This window comes from Hyperolius riggenbachi, chromosome 6 (genome assembly GCF_040937935.1).
Source record: "Hyperolius riggenbachi isolate aHypRig1 chromosome 6, aHypRig1.pri, whole genome shotgun sequence".
NCBI lineage: Eukaryota > Metazoa > Chordata > Amphibia > Anura > Hyperoliidae > Hyperolius > Hyperolius riggenbachi.
Window position 1 is genome coordinate 282,985,520 of NC_090651.1, and position 17,301 is coordinate 283,002,820.

Here is a 17,301-nt window from a genome sequence, read left to right on the forward strand (position 1 = left end):
ACAATATACTCTGTACAGCGCTGCAGAAGATGTCTGCACTATGTAAATACTAAATAATAATAATACATATTATGGCCAGTGGATTTGTATTCTAGTCAGGAAAATGCATTTTTAGGTCAAGTAAAAGCATCCCCCATAGCAGCCAACCTGTCAAGGTTGTCAGGAGTGACTGCTGCCCCTGTATCTCTGAAAAAAGCTGCTCGACCAGTTGATTGGCTACTAGAAATATTACAGGGAAAGTAGATGCAACTGCAAGCTTTACTCTTAATGCAGTGATCTGCAAACTTGGCTCTCCAGCTGTTAAGGAACTACTAGTCCCACAATGCATTTGCCTTTATGAATCATGACTGTGGCTTTCAGATTCCCGCAATGCATTGTGGGACTTGTAGTTCCTTAACAGCTGGAGAGCCAAGTTTGCAGATCACTGCTAGATACTGGCCGATTTTAACTATTTTCATAAACTATCGACACAGTTCAAGACTCTACCACTGTGAGTAAAACCTTCAGTTTTTTCCTTTGCAAATATGGTTGGCCTAAAGATGTGACACAATGGTGGAGGCCCCAGGAAGCTAGAACTATAGCTATGACATATACCAGCAGTGGCATCGTTAAATTCATCAGTTGAAAAGTTCAGGCAATAGGGAAGCAGTATCAGTCTAAACATTGAGAGAGGAAGTAGCATTATGTGGGTGTCTGTTTCTGGGAACGTGCAGTGGATCTAGAGCTAAGTATGTCTGTATCGGGCAACTGATGCTATAACGAGAGAAATTGTCCATTTTGTGTGTGTGTTTTTACTTCTGACTACCATCCAATTCAAGGTTTTAAAATGGAACCGTCCACGAATCGGACTGTGTATTTGTTATAGTGTCAGAATAACATTTTAAGGGAAACTCCATTGTTGCAGCAGCATGCAGTCAATAACAGGATTTTTTTTCTATAGAAATTCTGCTTCTGGCTGCTCATTGATTTGAGCTTGTCATAAAAAAAAAAGAATACTTTCAACTGGACATATTTGTGTGTCCTAATCTTAATAGTGACACTTTTTTTTGCAAAAGGAAGTGGAACAGCTATCCTAAGGAGGGGAGGAGCCTAAAACACCATTTATCATCCATATAGCTATATAATATATACCTCCAAACCTGAGGGGTTTTTTTACTACATTTTTACAAAATCACATCGTTCCAGTGTGAACACACACACATAGGATAACATTAACAAGAGCTTTTAAAATCACAAAGCACTTAGAAAAGCTCTTGTAATGTGAACGAGCCCTTAGGGGCTTTCAACCCTTGTTAATGTTAGCCTATGTTTGTGTTCACACTTGAATGATATGATTTTGTAAAAATCCCCCCATAGCATTGCATTAGCAAGAGCTTTTCAAAATCACTAGTGCTTAAAAAGCTCTTGTAGTGTGAATCAGCCCTTAATCAACTCCCCCTTGCACAGCTGTTACTTGGTTAAACTCTGGTCTGGAGGAGGTGTATATTGTATTGCATTATAAATAAAGGACAACTATCATAAATTGTAAAATGTAACCCCCCTCCCAACCGCCTAACGCCGGTGTCGGGAGGGTAGCAGCCCCAGGACCGCCTAACACCGAAAGGCGTCAAGTCCTGGGGGATGGGGTTTGCACAAGATCGTGCATGTGCATCTCTGCTTGAATGATGCAGCTCCGCTCCGTCATCAGTCTCACAGCGGCCGCTAGAGACTGTTAGATGGCGAAACAGCTGTCTATTTACATTGTACAGCGCTGTGATCTGCAGCACTGTACTGGGGACAGCAGTTTCACTTGGCTGTCCCCTAGAGAGACTCAGGAGCGATTGGCTCTCATAAGCTGATGCCTATGACAGCCGATCGCTGTCATTGGCTGGCGGGGGTGAGAGGGAGGGGGTAAAAAAATATAGACAAATTTATTTAAAAATGAAATAAAAACAGAGATCCCAAAAACGGAAGTTCTGTTGGTGGGAAGAAAAGGGGGGGGAGGGGCTTCACTTTTGTACTGTGTTGTATGGCTCTGCAGCAAGCTTTTAAAACTGCAGAGCCCTAAATTGTAAAAAATAACCTGGTCACTAGGGGGGTGTTAAACTATGGTCCTGAAGTGGTTAAAATCTATACATATACATGTACGTTTTCCCAGAATAAAGTACACTATACACTATAAATTACTTTTTTCCTATGTTGCTGTCACTTAGACTATAACCTCATGCTTTATTCTCAGTTATTTATCTATTCAGCACTTGCTGAACTGCAGTTGTTCAGTCCAACTGCCAAAATAGTGTGCAAATGAGTAGGGATGGGTGGGTAGGGTGAACAGAAAATACCCTGAATGGAAATAAAAACACACAGACAACAGGAGCCTTAATGGTGCAGTAAGTCACAACAATGGAGAACTGAAGTAGAGTAGGTAGAGGTACTCACAAAGGGAGGTTGCAGGGCGGCAACCAACTATTGTAGGCAGGTGGAGATGCACAAACCCGACTCCTCCACTGGGGTGTCCAGTCAAACTGGACACGGTCGCTCTCTTGGTGCAAAAGGTTCTAGATGGTTTTAGTGGTGGTGTCAGACACCTGCCCAAATAGAATACCCCCGAGGGAGGGTAGGTAACACGTAGGGCGGAAGCTGGCTGACATCTTTCTATAGATCCTTTCTAGGGAGTTCTTTTGTAAAGGTAATACGGCCCCCCCCCCCCCTTTCCCCCAGAGATGTACTAGTCCAAAATCTGTCAGCTTCTTTCTATCCACTGATAGGACAATGTAGGGAAAAAGTAATTTTATAGTTGTTATAAATGTACATTTTATATGAATGCATTTTCAATTTTACTATTTTTTGAGATGGTGGTCCTTTTTTAAACTTAAAGGCAGTGCAGTATCTAAACATGGAAGTACGTGGTCATTTCATCTTTTTACTTCATTTGAAGCCTTGTGGTTTTGACTATGTGCCTTCTATCTACTGTAACTATAACATTCCAGCTGACCCAAGGAAGCAGTGGGAATTATCAAGAATGGTCAAAGGAGACAAAAGTAAAAAAGGCTGAGTTATTCTGATAGTGTTTCACAAATTTTTAATTGATTGCTCATGTCAGTGTTTGCTCCAGTAGTCTGTGCACCAGGGCAGACAATTAGGCCCTGGTTTTAACAGGTATAATTCAGTTCAAAACAGTAAAATCCCAGATGATGGCGGAAAGCCGAAACCTGGTCAGGAGAGGAGACCGGGCAGTCTTCTGATTTACCAATGATGGTGTATGTATAATTGGGATAGTACTTTTATGGACATGGACCTTCAATGTAAGTTGCTGTTTTAACTTGTTTTATGTAAAGCCACAAATAAAACTGTACCTCCTGTGTGTCAATTAAATCAGCCTGAGGCCTCTTGCACACTACATGTGATTCTGAATTTTTTTTTTTTTTGTGATCGATTTTGGATTCCGATTAAAAAAGCGTACTGCATGCTGCAAAATCTGAATCGCATGTAGTGTGCAAGAGGCCTGATTGTGTTTTTATACTTTGGTGTTGGCCACATCACTTTGTTGTGTGAGCACTGGGTGGCTGTTGGCTGCACAAAGGCGAGGTCATTACAGATACAGCCTGTGGATTATACAATACAGTGTGAAACTTTCCCATTAATCTGAATGTATTTGTTTAGTTAATAACATTGGTCATCACTGATGAGGCGTCCACACAGACAATTTCAATAATATTTGTGCCTGTGCAGAAGTCTGTTCTTCCTAATCCCTTCACCTTGTGTGAACCGTCTCCAATGACATAACTCAACATTAATTAAGCATTTCCAGTTTGAAAACAGATCTTGTATAAACACGCTGAGTATTTGAGCAAAAGAAAGGTGTATCAGGAAATAAAGCTGGTGTACTGTAAATGTCAGCTGACGTCACACGTTTTGGTGCATTCCTGCTTGTGAAAACAATCATTTTCATGATTGAACTGCACTTTGCTCTGCTCGGGATTAGGTAACTCTGTGCCATATTGTGCGGTCACCGAAGAAGGGGTGTGACGCCACACGAATGGGAAGAGCATTTTTACTGTATGTGTAAACAGCTTTTCTTAACTATTCTATCTTCAGAACTGCTTCATAGCACTCTGGACTAGACTCAGAGGGCCTAAAATGTCAACTGTTTTCCTGGGCTGAGGCACTTTAGTAAGCAGAGTGCACCTGTTTATAATGGTGACAATCAGCTGGTCAGCTTGAATGATCATCCCTCTAAGTAGTGACCAGTTTGGAACCCTCATGTGGGTCGTATCGGAGCATGATGAAAACTGCTAAGCAGAATTAGCAGCTGTATTTTGTAATGATTCTTTTTTTTTTGGGGGGGGGGGGGGGGGGTGGATGTTGGATGTTGCGGCTGTGACCATGTCCTACATAAATGGCTTATCCTGCTATCACTGTGACAGAAAGGAATTTTCAGAAGCGTTAAAGTTGGCCTGTCCCCATTTTTTTTTCTCACTTCCTGTTTCAGAGGTGGTAGTGGTATTCTATAGTCACAATACAGCTTTGTATTTCCTTTACTTCCTAATAAAGAGATACTCTGCTTTCATGTTTACTGTTCTGATCTTGGTTGGCATTGGATCTGTGTCCCAGTGTGCACCAGGCTCTGTATAATCACATACCAGTCTGTAAGCACTGTTCTGATCTTGGTTAGCATTGGATTGGTTTCCCAGTGTGCACCAGGCTCTGTATAATCACATACCAGTCTGTAAGCACTGTGCTGATCTTGGTTAGCATTGGATCTGCTTACCAGTGTGCACCAGGCTCTGTATAATCACATACCCGTCTGTAAGCACTGTTCTGATCTTGGTTGGCATTGGATCTGTTTCCCAGTGTGCACCAGGCTCTGTATAATCACATACCAGTCTGTAAGCACTGTTCTGATCTTGGTTGGCATTGGATCTGTTTCCCAGTGTGCACCAGGCTCTGTATAATTACATACCCGTCTGTAAGCACTGTTCTGATCTTGGTTGGCATTGGATCTGTGTCCCAGTGTGCACCAGGCTCTGTATAATCACATACCAGTCTGTAAGCACTGTTCTGATCTTGGTTAGCATTGGATCGGTTTCCCAGTGTGCACCAGGCTCTGTATAATCACATACCCGTCTGTAAGCACTGTTCTGATCTTGGTTGGCATTAGATCTGTTTCCCAGTGTGCACCAGGCTCTGTATAATCACATACCAGTCTGTAAGAACTGGGAATGCAGGCATCTTATAGTTGACATTCCTCTTGTGTGCATATTTACAATTCAGCTTTTACTCTGGCTGGAATATTAATCATCGTTTTCTCAGGGCTTCTTAATTGGGTTGAAATGTAAAAATTGGGAACTTATAACTGGTGTTTTGCTCTGAACATTTAATAATATTTCCCAAATAAAACAGAAGTTTGGGGACTTTCTGTACTAGTGTTCTAAGTATTGCTTTGCTGCGTCCCACAACACGTGTACAGAATGTTCCTCGGGTACATAATGTCTATGTAAGTCGGAGGTGAAAAGGGCCGCTAATTTTCTAATGGGTAATGAATATAAATTGCAGCACAGAAACATATGGTACTTTGGAATGAATAAATACAGCTCTGTAAGACCCCCACCCATTTATGCACTGTATGTACAGTTTATATTGAATTCTGTAAAACTTCATTAGACTTAACAGAAAGCTTAGGTGTGTGTCATGAACTGCATTTCGTTGTTTGCCGAGCTGTCTCTACATCTCCCGCTAGTTTCCTAGAAATAGATTGTCCTCCTCAGAAGTCTTTTAGTTACAGATAATAGAAGCGACTCTAGCAGCAATATAACAAGTGGGCTCTCAAAGGAAGAAATTGCTTATCATTTCTGACAGAGCGGCAGAAGCAAAGATGGGCCTACTAAAGTTTTGTTCTTGCTGAGCCTGAATGGGGCCTTTTTTATGGATCTTTCTAAACAGCTGATACATAAATGGGGGACACTTTCTCGCCATTAGAAACCTGGAGCTGTAGTGCATTCTCCTCAGGCGGGTGTCTGAGGGGAGGTTGTTAATGTCTGTTGAAGTGACCTTTTGCTGGCTTGTTTTGTGCTTATAGATCCTGTGTGGTATTTGAGTCCTGCCCTAATATTTACTCTGTGCATAAGAACAATCAATACAGAATATTATAGATTATAAGAATAATGGCTAGAAAAGGCATGTTAAATAATGTAAACCTCTGTTCATGAGGGAAAATTAATAGCCATGGTAAATGGATAAGTAGTTGTAAATTGCATGTGTTTTACTGTTATGCAAGCTGGTGTGTTGTTTTTTTCTCTTTTATGCCTAACATGAAGATAAAAGTAAGGTATTAGAAAATAAAAAATAAGAATTCTCCCAGTACTTGTGTGATGCAAATGTAGGTAAATCAAATTCCAACAAGAGGCTAAATTCTTTGGAAACTGATAGAGGTATAACTAAAACCCAAGGAGACCCCTGAAAAACTTTAATGGAACAACCTCCTTAAAGGCCCAAAGTCACCGGGAGATGGATTGGGGAACCCACAGCGATGCAACCCAACGAATGCTCGTTCCCTGATCCATCTTCCTCCCCGCGGGAACATGTGATGTCATATGACAGGCGTGAACAACACTTCAAACGATCGCAGCACTCTGCACAGGAGTAGCAGGGGATCTTAAAGATCCAATCAGCCGTGACAGTCATAATCGCCACGCATCAGAGAACGTTGTCAGTTTAATCGTACTCGCATACCCATGTCGTGAAACTGTGGTAAGAGATCGCTCGATGCGCAAAAAAAAAGGCCACTCATTGGAAAAATCGCTAAATTGCGACGTGGGTACGTAGCTTTACACTTCTTCCTCTATGGTGACCCAAGTGGCCTTCTGCCAGGGGTCATATAACAAGTGTGGCCACCATGACTTCCCCACCCATATCAAGAATGGTCTCCACAACACTTGTTCTAAAAAGGAGGGGGGGGGGTAAAGTTCTTGCCCCCCCCCTTTCTTCCCACTCTAGCCCCCTCTTCCTCTATGAATAGAATTGCGGTAGCTGCAGATAAAAGGTAAAGTGTCCATTCAGGGTTGTGGAGTTGGCTATTTAAAATACTAATTTTCTTTTATTTATTTATTTATTTATTTTTTATGCGGTTTGCCTCATTGTTGTGCTGGTCTTTTGTTTTCCATAGTTTGACAGTAGTTTGGAACAGGCATGTAGACGGTAGAGGTAAAGTCCATAGGCTTTGTGGCAGTTTTACAACACCTGAAGGGAGACTGGAGCAGAACTGGTTCAAAAAAGGCCAGAGGGCAAAATCAAGGCTTGTGATTGGTTAGTCTGACCAGCTGCTGCAGTTTTGCTTTTGATTTAATCCAATACTCTATGCACTGGATTTGATAAATCTATCAGGTAAGGTAGTGTTATAAGCTGGATCTAAGTAGCATTATGTTACAGTATAAGTGCGACGACTAGCATTTTGTGTTAGATGGAAATCGTCAATGGCAACCTTCATATTTTTTTTCAATACAGGTTTCCTATGAGATTGCCTTCATGTATTTAAGCCTAGCAACTAGTACAGTGCCAGATCACTGAATGGCTGCTAACTGTTGTGTAAAAGTGTGATGTAGGCCATTGGGTCATGACAGTAAGTATCTACTATTTAGTGATCACTGACCTGAAACAAGAATGTAGGCTGTGAATTCTAACTCCAACAACTGCACTTTCTTTTGAGTCACTGGCTTATGAAGTGGCCAAGCTGTAGCACCTCACGGCAGCCTAGGAAGCAAAGACAGCAGTGGAGGCCATGGTGCCACCAGGATGAATTCACTTCATGGCCTACCAGGGATTGAAGCAATTTGATCAATACAATAAGTGGAATGCTGTAGTGTTATTAGTTTTATTATTGATGTATAATAGGAAAAAAAAGATGTCATAAAATTAGTGGCATTGAAGCCTGATCTTTTATTGTTGCCCCTAGCAAGGGACGGATCTAGGGGGGGGGGGGGGGGGGGAGGCAAGCGGGTATCTTGCCCCAGGTGCAGTTTGTTGAATTCTTAAAAAGGCGGCAAAATGAATGGCAGTTTAGGCGCCAAAACCTGACCTTGCCCCAGGCGCAACTTGGTCTTGATCCGTCCCTGCCCCTAGCAGCGAAATGAAAAGGAACATACAGTTGGTTGACACGTTTTGACTAGGAATGATCATCAGGGTGCAAATAATTCTTGATGCTGGATTATGCAAATTTTGCTTGAAAATTAACCAATCAAATCCCGCCAAATGGAATTCAGTTGGTTTATTTTCAAGCTACATAAAACTGGCATACAAAATGTTCATAATCCTGCATGAATTTGGAACAATTTGCATCTCCTTGACACTCCATAGTTTTGAGCTAATCCTTGCTCTTAATCATTACTGGTGTAATATCAGATAATGCTCCCTCCTCTGAAAATGCCTCTCTGTGTTTATGTAAAAAATTAACTCTAACCTCGGAAATTGCAGATCAATAACACAAATTGAATCAATGCCCCCTTGCTCGCTTTCTGGGCAGCAGGCATGGTCCTTGCTTCCCTCGGACAAAATTTTATTTTGACTTTATAATGCACCTACACGCGTAGATGCGGCCGCGATGCTCCTTATCAATCGAGCCGCTGATGCGGCTCGATTGATAAGATCCGACAGGACGGATCTCCGCACCGCCGATTCCCTGCTCGATCCCCGCGAGGTGACAATGGCAGGGAATCGTGCGGGAGATAAGCGGCGCCGGCGGGGACGAGCGGGGAATCGAATGCGGCGCACGCGCGGCGAGCAGGGACGCGGCGGGCACGCGCGGGGACGCGCAACAGGCCGCCGATCGCCACAACATCTCCCCAACATCTCCCCGTGTAGACGGGGCTTTATGTCCACTTGCATAGTGGATATTGCACACCAGGACCCTCACCGCTCACTGGGCTTCTGACTGAAAACTTGGGTTGTGCATGTGCGGGAGCACTATCAGATAGGGAGCATTATCTGTTACTACGCCAGTGTACTGTAACACTGGCTGTGTTAAAATGGCACAATAATAAACTGACAACTACGAGTCTGCAACTAAATCACAGGGAAACTGTTTAATATGTTTAGAGTGGAACTCTATGGAAAATCAAAGGTTCCCCTGTGGAAATTAACAGCATAGGATACACCGGTGTGTTAGTGTCACAGTGCTACCGCAGTCACAATGAGAACTATAGCTTACAGCACTGTCATCCACTCTACAGACGATAGTCACCTACTTTTGACCCATTCGGTAAGCAGTCATTTTCTGACTGTCCTAAAGCAATTGAAAGGTGAAACCCCATTGGTTACTACACGCAACTGCTTGTTGCAATAATAAAGTTATGTGTCAAGAGGTTACAATATGAAAGCGCTGTGAAGTGATCTCTTCAAAGAATTCTTCATTTTCACACACAGCTGAAGTTACAAATGGTTGTAGCAACGGTGCTGTGTATACATTGTATCTGGTACACACTAGAATGCTCTAATTTATCACTTATGTTACTTTTTGTAACTCCTAACAATCGCATAGCTTAGAACAGGTAATATAACAATATCGCCATCACAACAAAATCTGCCACTCTCTCAGATTACTCTTCTCTTGTTAAGAATTTTAAGATGGTCTGGAGAGTTTCCCCAAGTTATTATAAGCACCTTTCAGTGTTCTGAAACTGTTCATTTATGCACATTGGGAATGGTATTCAATGCAGAGTTCTCTTTAGGGCCACATACACAAGCAATTTTAGGCAGCTTAAAGAGGATCTTTACCCAACCATTGAACTTCATCCCAATCAGTAGCCGATACCCCCTCCTCCACAAGAAATCTTTTCCTTTTTCTTGACTAGATTATTAGGGGGGAAGATGAAAGAATCGAGCAGCAGAAACGCATTGTGTATTCCCAGCATAAGGTGCCCATTAACAATCCAATACCCTGAATGATCGACCATTTGAGCTGTTCATTGGAAGCGATTGTTCAAGCCCACAAACAGAGGGCAAAATGTGAAGCAATCTGATCAGAGTAGAATGATGGAATGCTCTTTTGTCGTCAATCGACACCATTTATGGAACCCAATTTGATCAATTGTATGGCTGATCGTTCTGGAGATTATACGGTTAATGGGAACTTTAACAGTGCATACACAAATCCAATTTTGATTGTCCAATTTTACCACTTTCCTGTAGTATGAGGGCCAACAGAATTTGAATACTACAAACAGATTTTGTAAGCAAGCTCTCATACTACATGGAGGCGGTAAAATTGACCAATCACTGGACAATGAAAAGTGGATGTGTGTACTCAACTCAAGGTTTGAAACCAACAGGTACACCTCTTCACCTGAACAGTGCAATTCCATTTAAGATAGTGAAAGAGATTCCCTATCTACTTTTTTGTTTTTAGGTGCTGGGGATGGGGGAGAGGGGGGTATGGTTTTTTTTTATTATTATTTTTATTTAATTTGTTGCAGTTTTTTGGGGGGCATAGAATTTTCAGCACGATTATAAAGAGTATATTCAAAATCGAAGGGCTCAGCCACACTATAAGCGCTTTTCTGAGCGCTTTGTGATAAGCGCTTTCTGAGCAATTTTTAAAAATCGCTCCAATTCACTTTCATTAAAATAAGTTAATGGCTGCGAATTTGAAAAAGCTCTCAGAAAGCGCTAATCAATTACAAGCGCTCAGAAAAGCGCTTATAGTGTGGCCAAGCCCTAAGGCTGTTTTCACAGTGGGACGTTACAGGCGCACGTTAGAGCAGCCTGTAACGCAGCCCAACTCACAGTAATAAAAAGTCAATGGGCTGTTCACAGTGCCCACGTTGCATTACAGTGTACTGCTGGACGTTCAAAGAAAGTGGAGCATGCTGTGCGTTATATAGGTGGTTTTAGCTGTTCCTAGCCACGTGGCTAATATTCACTGCACTGTAGTGTTGTCCAGATCGTGAACAATTCGGATCTTTGGATCTTTTTTGTGAGTCAAATCATCCGTATCATCACAATGAAGGATTCGGTTCACAGTGGATGTCTGGAAGAAACAGGAACTGCAGCTTCTGTGCACAAGCACAATCTTCCTGCTGCATCTCTCTCTTCCCCATTAGCACCCTCAATGTGCCTTCATTCTCCTGCACCTCCCACTCTGCTGCACCCCTGCTTCCTGCTTCCCTAGTAAAATGATTCAAAGATTCTGATCTTTTCAATGATCCGAATCATCCGAATCATTGAAAAAATCCAGACTTCCCAGGATAGCACCAAGAGCCTCATAACGCGGCTCAATCTGACGTCCAACTTCAACACCACCATGTGTTGCGTTAGGGGCACGTTCTACAACCTTCGTCCCCTAAAACACAACATCTTGGTGTGAAAGAGGCATGAATGAAGAACTTTTATTTTTTTGGATCTTTATAAATAGGCCCCATTGGCTCTTGTTAGGTTTGGCAGGACGTCCTGTGGTAAAATAAAATCCACACTTATTTTGTGCAAATATTTCTCATTTTTATAGGCATCTCGGACTGTAAGTTTATTTATTCACTCTTATTTATCTGCTTTCATCAGCAATTACATAAAGAGTGTGTTGTTATGTGGCCAGCTACGTGCCGCAAGCATTAACTCCAAGGCTACCTCAGGCCTGTGTGTTGGGTGTCCTAGCAACCTGCCTCTCTTCACTTCAGATTTTGTAAAGGAGGAAATGACATTTTCAGGCTCAGATTACCTTTATTCCCTGTAGTCCAGTTTAGGAGGCGCTACCTGCTAGAGGGATTAGTTACAGCAGTTATTTTGTAAGTTACTTTGCTCCTCTCTGGTTTATTCAGAAAAGCAAATGTTATAATACGGAATACGGAAAGTATAGCGATCCAGTGTGAATACAGAAAGCATCCAGGAAATGCTTACTTTTTTTTTATTGTATGAGAGGGGAAAACCTGTCTCTGAGACCGTTACTGTCTGTGTGCTGTATTGTAGGAGCCTTTAGGCTTGGTGCACTGGGGCCTGATTGCAAACTGCCAGTGTCAGTAAAACAGTACCCTGGTGGTCCACTGGTGTAAGTTTGTGGTCCAGAGCAGATGCGTTTCCACCATATAGGAAACGTGTCCACTTATCCAACAAAATTAACACAGGACAGGACTTTGAGATGGGCTAAGCAGATCAAAATAAACGGATCCATTAAAGTGATTAAATGTTTATGGTTCCTATACTTAAAGGGATCCAAGCAGTTTTTTTTCTTTGTCCTGGTTTCTAATAGCTGTAGAAGCTGCCCCCCCCCCCCCTTTCTGTCTGCCCTTATTTATCCAGGGGAAGGTGCAAGTGTAATAAAGTATGACTTCTCTAAACAGTGTGAGGTATAGTCTATTATCTCCACATCCCTACCCCCCCCCCCCCCCCCAGCTGTGCATGAAAGCTTTTATTTGCTCATTGCTACTGCTAATTACAGCAGACCTTATATGCCTGCTCTTTCTGGGAACAGCAGGCCAGGGAAGTAGCGCAATAAAAGCTTCTAACAAACATTTAAAGGTGAAAAGAGGAGGTAGAATGGATTTTTTTTAGTATTGAGCCACATTGTTAGCATGCATTTTAATGTGCTATTGAGATACACTTCCCTCAAGTGTGGACTAAATCTCAATTTATTTACAAGAAATTGGTCATATTGCTAAAATGGAAGCAACCATTGCCTAGTTCTGGAATTTTTGCATGCATTTACTCTGAAACTATATATTAAACTTCATCCCAAAAATCTATATTGTGTAAAATAAAGGAAAAGGAAACTACCTGCACCACCAATTGGGGTCACACTTGAGAAAATCCACAGCGTTTTCCTGCATACAAAAAATTCATGTGGAATCGCCGGAGGCATATGTGATTACGCATAGTGTTCAAAAAAAAAAAAAAAAAGATACTACCTGCACAATGCATGTGTCTTAGTTGAAATCAATGGCTACTGTAAAAAAAACGCATTACGTTAAGACCCACCCGAAGATGCGCAGTCATGCAGTAAAACTCTTGTGGGAAATCTTCTGTGATTTACATGTTACAATTCCATGTGTGATCGATCGAATTCGAATGGATCGATTAAATCCGACGTGTCCGATCGGGACTCGATCGATAGTGTGGTCGATTTTGCATTGCTAACTAACCAAAATCAATCACACTATCAATCGAATCCCGATCGGACATGCGGGTTTAATCGATTCAGTCGAATTCCATCCAATTAAATTCGACCGATCGCACGTGGAATTGTAATGTGTAGATTGGGCTTTAGACTGACAACTGCCTTCTCATACCCAGCCAGCCTGTTTAGCAACATTATTATTATTAATTTTTAGTATTTATATAGCGCCGACATATTACGCAGCGCTGTACAGTGTGTATATATATATATATATATATATATATATATATATATATATATATATATATATATATATATATATATATATATATATATATATATATATATATATATATATATATATCTCTTGTCACTAACTGTCCCTCAAAGGAGCTCACAATCTAATCCCTACCATTGCCATATGTCTATATTATGTAGTGTAGTCTAGGGCCAATTTTTTTAGGGGGAGCCAATTAACTTATCCGTATGTTTTTGGAATGTGGGAGGAAACCGGAATGCCCGGAGGAAACCCACGCAGACACGGAGAGAACATATAAACTCTTTTGCAGATAGTGCCCTGGCTGGGATTCGAACCAGGGACCCAGCGCTGCAAGGCGAGAGAGCTAACCACTACGCCACCGTGCTGCCCAATGAGCATAAAATGACGGCTTTGTCAGCAGACACCACATTGTCCTACTGACTGACAGCTAATGGTGGCTTCTGACTGAAAAGTGGGCTGACCGCTTTGTGAAAAATGAGGAGTTATGAACTGAGGCCCAAAGTTTATTTATTTATTTTTTTAAATGGTTTTATGCTTGATTCTTACAAATGACTGTTCTATGAAACGGATAAGGAACGCTTTGGCTGGATGGCTGTGGGCTGTAAATGTAACTTTTATCTGGAGGGAAGTCCATTGTAGCAAGAGTGAATTGTAGTGCACTGCCATGCATGCTCTGTGTACTTTACCACACAGCAGCTGTTAGATTAGTTTAGAAATTGTAGCGAGCTGTGTGGTCAGCAGAGGGGTCCAAGCTCAGCCGCATTACTGCTCTGTTATTTAGCACTTGCCTACTGTATTTCAGCTGTGATCTTTACACTGGGTCATATGAGGTCATTAGCTCACTGACACTACTGCAGTCTGGGTGGCCATTTTAGAGGAATCCTGAAGCCAGAAGAATTGAAAAGGGATCTTGTGAGCTGTGCTGACTGGCTCCCTGTAATATTGTATGAAGGAAAATGTCCATTAGGGTTTTTGGTCATGCTGGCATTGTGCTGCTTTTTGGGCCAGTGGCACAAAAAACGTCTGGAGCCAAAATATCACTGCAACAGCCAAGCAATTAATATTCTGCTAAAATGGACTAAAATGGTTGGCCTGCTATTCAGTGAATTCAGGTTCTGCCTATGTTCTATATTTCTTTCAGGCCAATTTCCACTCTCTCATCTGTGTGCTCATGGATCATGTACCTTTGCTTGAGACTATGGGGTATATTCACTAAACTGCGGTAATCAGCATAACATGTGCAAAGTCTTACTGCACGATGAGTAGAGCGTAATGCATTACACGCAGTGCATAATCCTTTGCCTATGCTTTATATTTTACTCCTGTTATTCTGATTACCACAGTTTAGTCAGTCTTCTTCCCAGGCTTTTTTAGCCGGGTGCACCACCCGGCTAATTTTGGGGAGCACCCGGCTGTCATTGGCCTGCCTTCTCACCCCCCTTCTATGCTGTATGCAGAGTTGTTCTGGCCCTGCATTTCCCCATTTGCTCCTCACCTGTCTACTTTTTCACGCCATGCAATTGGAAAAAATTAATCTGGGGAGAACACTGGTTTAGTGAATATACCCTTGTGTAATTACTGAGACTTGAGGCTAAGTTCACAGCGGGGCATTGCGGTATAATATAACAGCCATTTTAACCCACAGTATCTCACTGCAATTGTAAGTCTATGTAGTGTTCAGAGTGCATCCGGTGCATTGCGATCCAATGGCATATGGTATTCCGACGCAGAGCGTGCACTGTTTTACCGCATTAACAGTGGCAGTGAAGCATACCTTTTATTGACTGCGTGCTTCACCGTATGTGAAATGCCATAACCTAAAATGCAGAGATTCCTCTTCGTTGTGCTGCATTCTTGTTTTTTGTTTTATTTAAAAGGAAACCTGAGATGGAATTAACTTGAGCAAATATGCTTACCTGGTGATTCCTTCAGCCCCCTTTAGGCCGTTGGCTCGCTTGCCATCTACCTGGGCTGCTCCAATTGTCTGCTGGCCGGCTTGTCTCTTCCTCATGTTGCTGCCAGTACTGCACATGCGTGCCCCCAAAGAACGCTCCAGACAACAGGAGCGTGATCAGGCTGGCCAGTGGATGATCAGAGAAACCCAGGTGGACAGCAAGGGAGCCAACAGCCTAAAAGGGGCTGAAAGAAGCCCCCAGGTAAGTATAAATGCTTTCATTAATTCTGTCTCGGGTACACTTTAATTTCACAACCAATAACTCCCACAAGAAAAGGATGTACGTTACTGCATGCATTCTTGTTTTTACAGGGAACACAACGCAGATACCCCTGTGAACTTGGCCTAAACAATCCGGACTAGAATACAGTGCAGCAGGCTGGACACAGCTAAATCTAATCAGCAGTAAACATGTACTCCTTGCTGCAGCTAAAACTCAATTTATATGAATATTTTCAGCAGAGACTTCAGTCATTCCTGACTGAGGAGACTGAGGAAAGGCTGCCTGCAATGTCCTTCAGAAGCACTGACTACAAGACAGGAAGTTGTGTGCGCAGGAAAATCTCCTCCACATTAACACTTCAGTGTCCAGTCCCTTCATTTCTGCTAAGCTTCTCCAATCCTTTTGCATTGCTATGCAAATGGCATTCATAACTTTCACATTAGCCAGGTGGTATTTTCCTTTTTTATTGTTATATGGATTAAAACATTTCATGAAAATAAGTAGACTGAAATTTTTTTTTATAATACATTGCATATTTTACACTGTCAGTCTATGAATATTTATACAACAAAAATAGATTAAGGAAGGGAGGAACGAGTTATAGCCATGTTTTAGCGGAAAGATACAGAGAAAGGTCAACTATCTGTCATTTGTGTTCCATATCCTATAATTAGTAGTATTAGTTACATTATTACAATTTTCTTGATTGGTCTGAAAAATACTATTTATAATTTATGTACTTAAAGAGAAACTGTAAACTAGGATTGAACCTCATTCCAGTCAGTAGCTGAAACCAGTTTTCCACAAGAAATCTTTGCCTTTTCTCAAATAGATCATGGGGGGGGGGAGGGTCTGTATAGCTGATATTTTGGAGAAACCCCTCCCACAGTGTGATGTCAGGACCATGGTGCTGACATCAAACTGTGGGAGCCTTTTTGCATTGTGGGAAATAACAGCTGTTTCCAACTGCCAAGCAATCAGTATCTCCCTTTGGTATATGTATATCTATATAATAAAATATAAAAAAAAAATAACCTTTTAGCTTATCACATTTTAGGGGGTGTGGTTATAGATTATGATTATGCCAGTTGGTGCTGTCTGTTTTTTTTGTTTTTGTTTGTTATGTCTGCCAGTAGTAAAGATGATTACGTGCAGGCTGAATGTGAATGAAACAATATGAACAAACTACATGGCAAATATCAATCATTTCTTAATCTATCCTCTATTTAGTAATTTCTCACTTTTCAATGTATTTTATTTTTTCCTCCTTTTCGTTAAAGTTCCTCTTTAATTCTATTTTTAAAACGCATACTGTGGCAATATTCTTCTTATTAGGACTGCTGAATGCAAAAAAAAAAAAAGTACGGTATGTTCTACAATTTAACATAATTCCTATCGGTTGCTACGGTATTTGTGGTGTAACATTGATATAGCTACCCAAGCAATCCTATAGTTTAATATTTAACTACCGTATTTATTTATTTTTATTCCTCCTTGAAAAGTCATTGTGAGCCGAGGCAAACTGTCTTAAAAACAAATGAACAAAGATGACTGACCTATAAAAGTATCCTTTGCTTCAGCTTTTAAAACCCAATTGAAATGAGCTTGTTGTTTTAAATCCTATATGCCCCAGACACTGAGAGGCTTGAGATGCTCTGCGGACAAGCAGTTCTTGACCCAGACAAATCCTTTCCTGTCGTCTGCAGCAGCCACTAATGTTCTTTGCTGTTGACCTTCTTTGAGACAGAGGCTAGTGTTGTGAGACACCA

General features: G+C 41.6%; 1 protein-coding gene across 1 annotated transcript in view; it reads left to right on the top strand.

Annotated features, from left to right (window-relative positions):
• Nucleotides 1-17,301, top strand: part of SIK2 (salt inducible kinase 2) — a 212,251-nt gene that overhangs the window by 28,235 nt on the left and 166,715 nt on the right. The gene's annotated exons all lie outside the window — the stretch shown is intronic.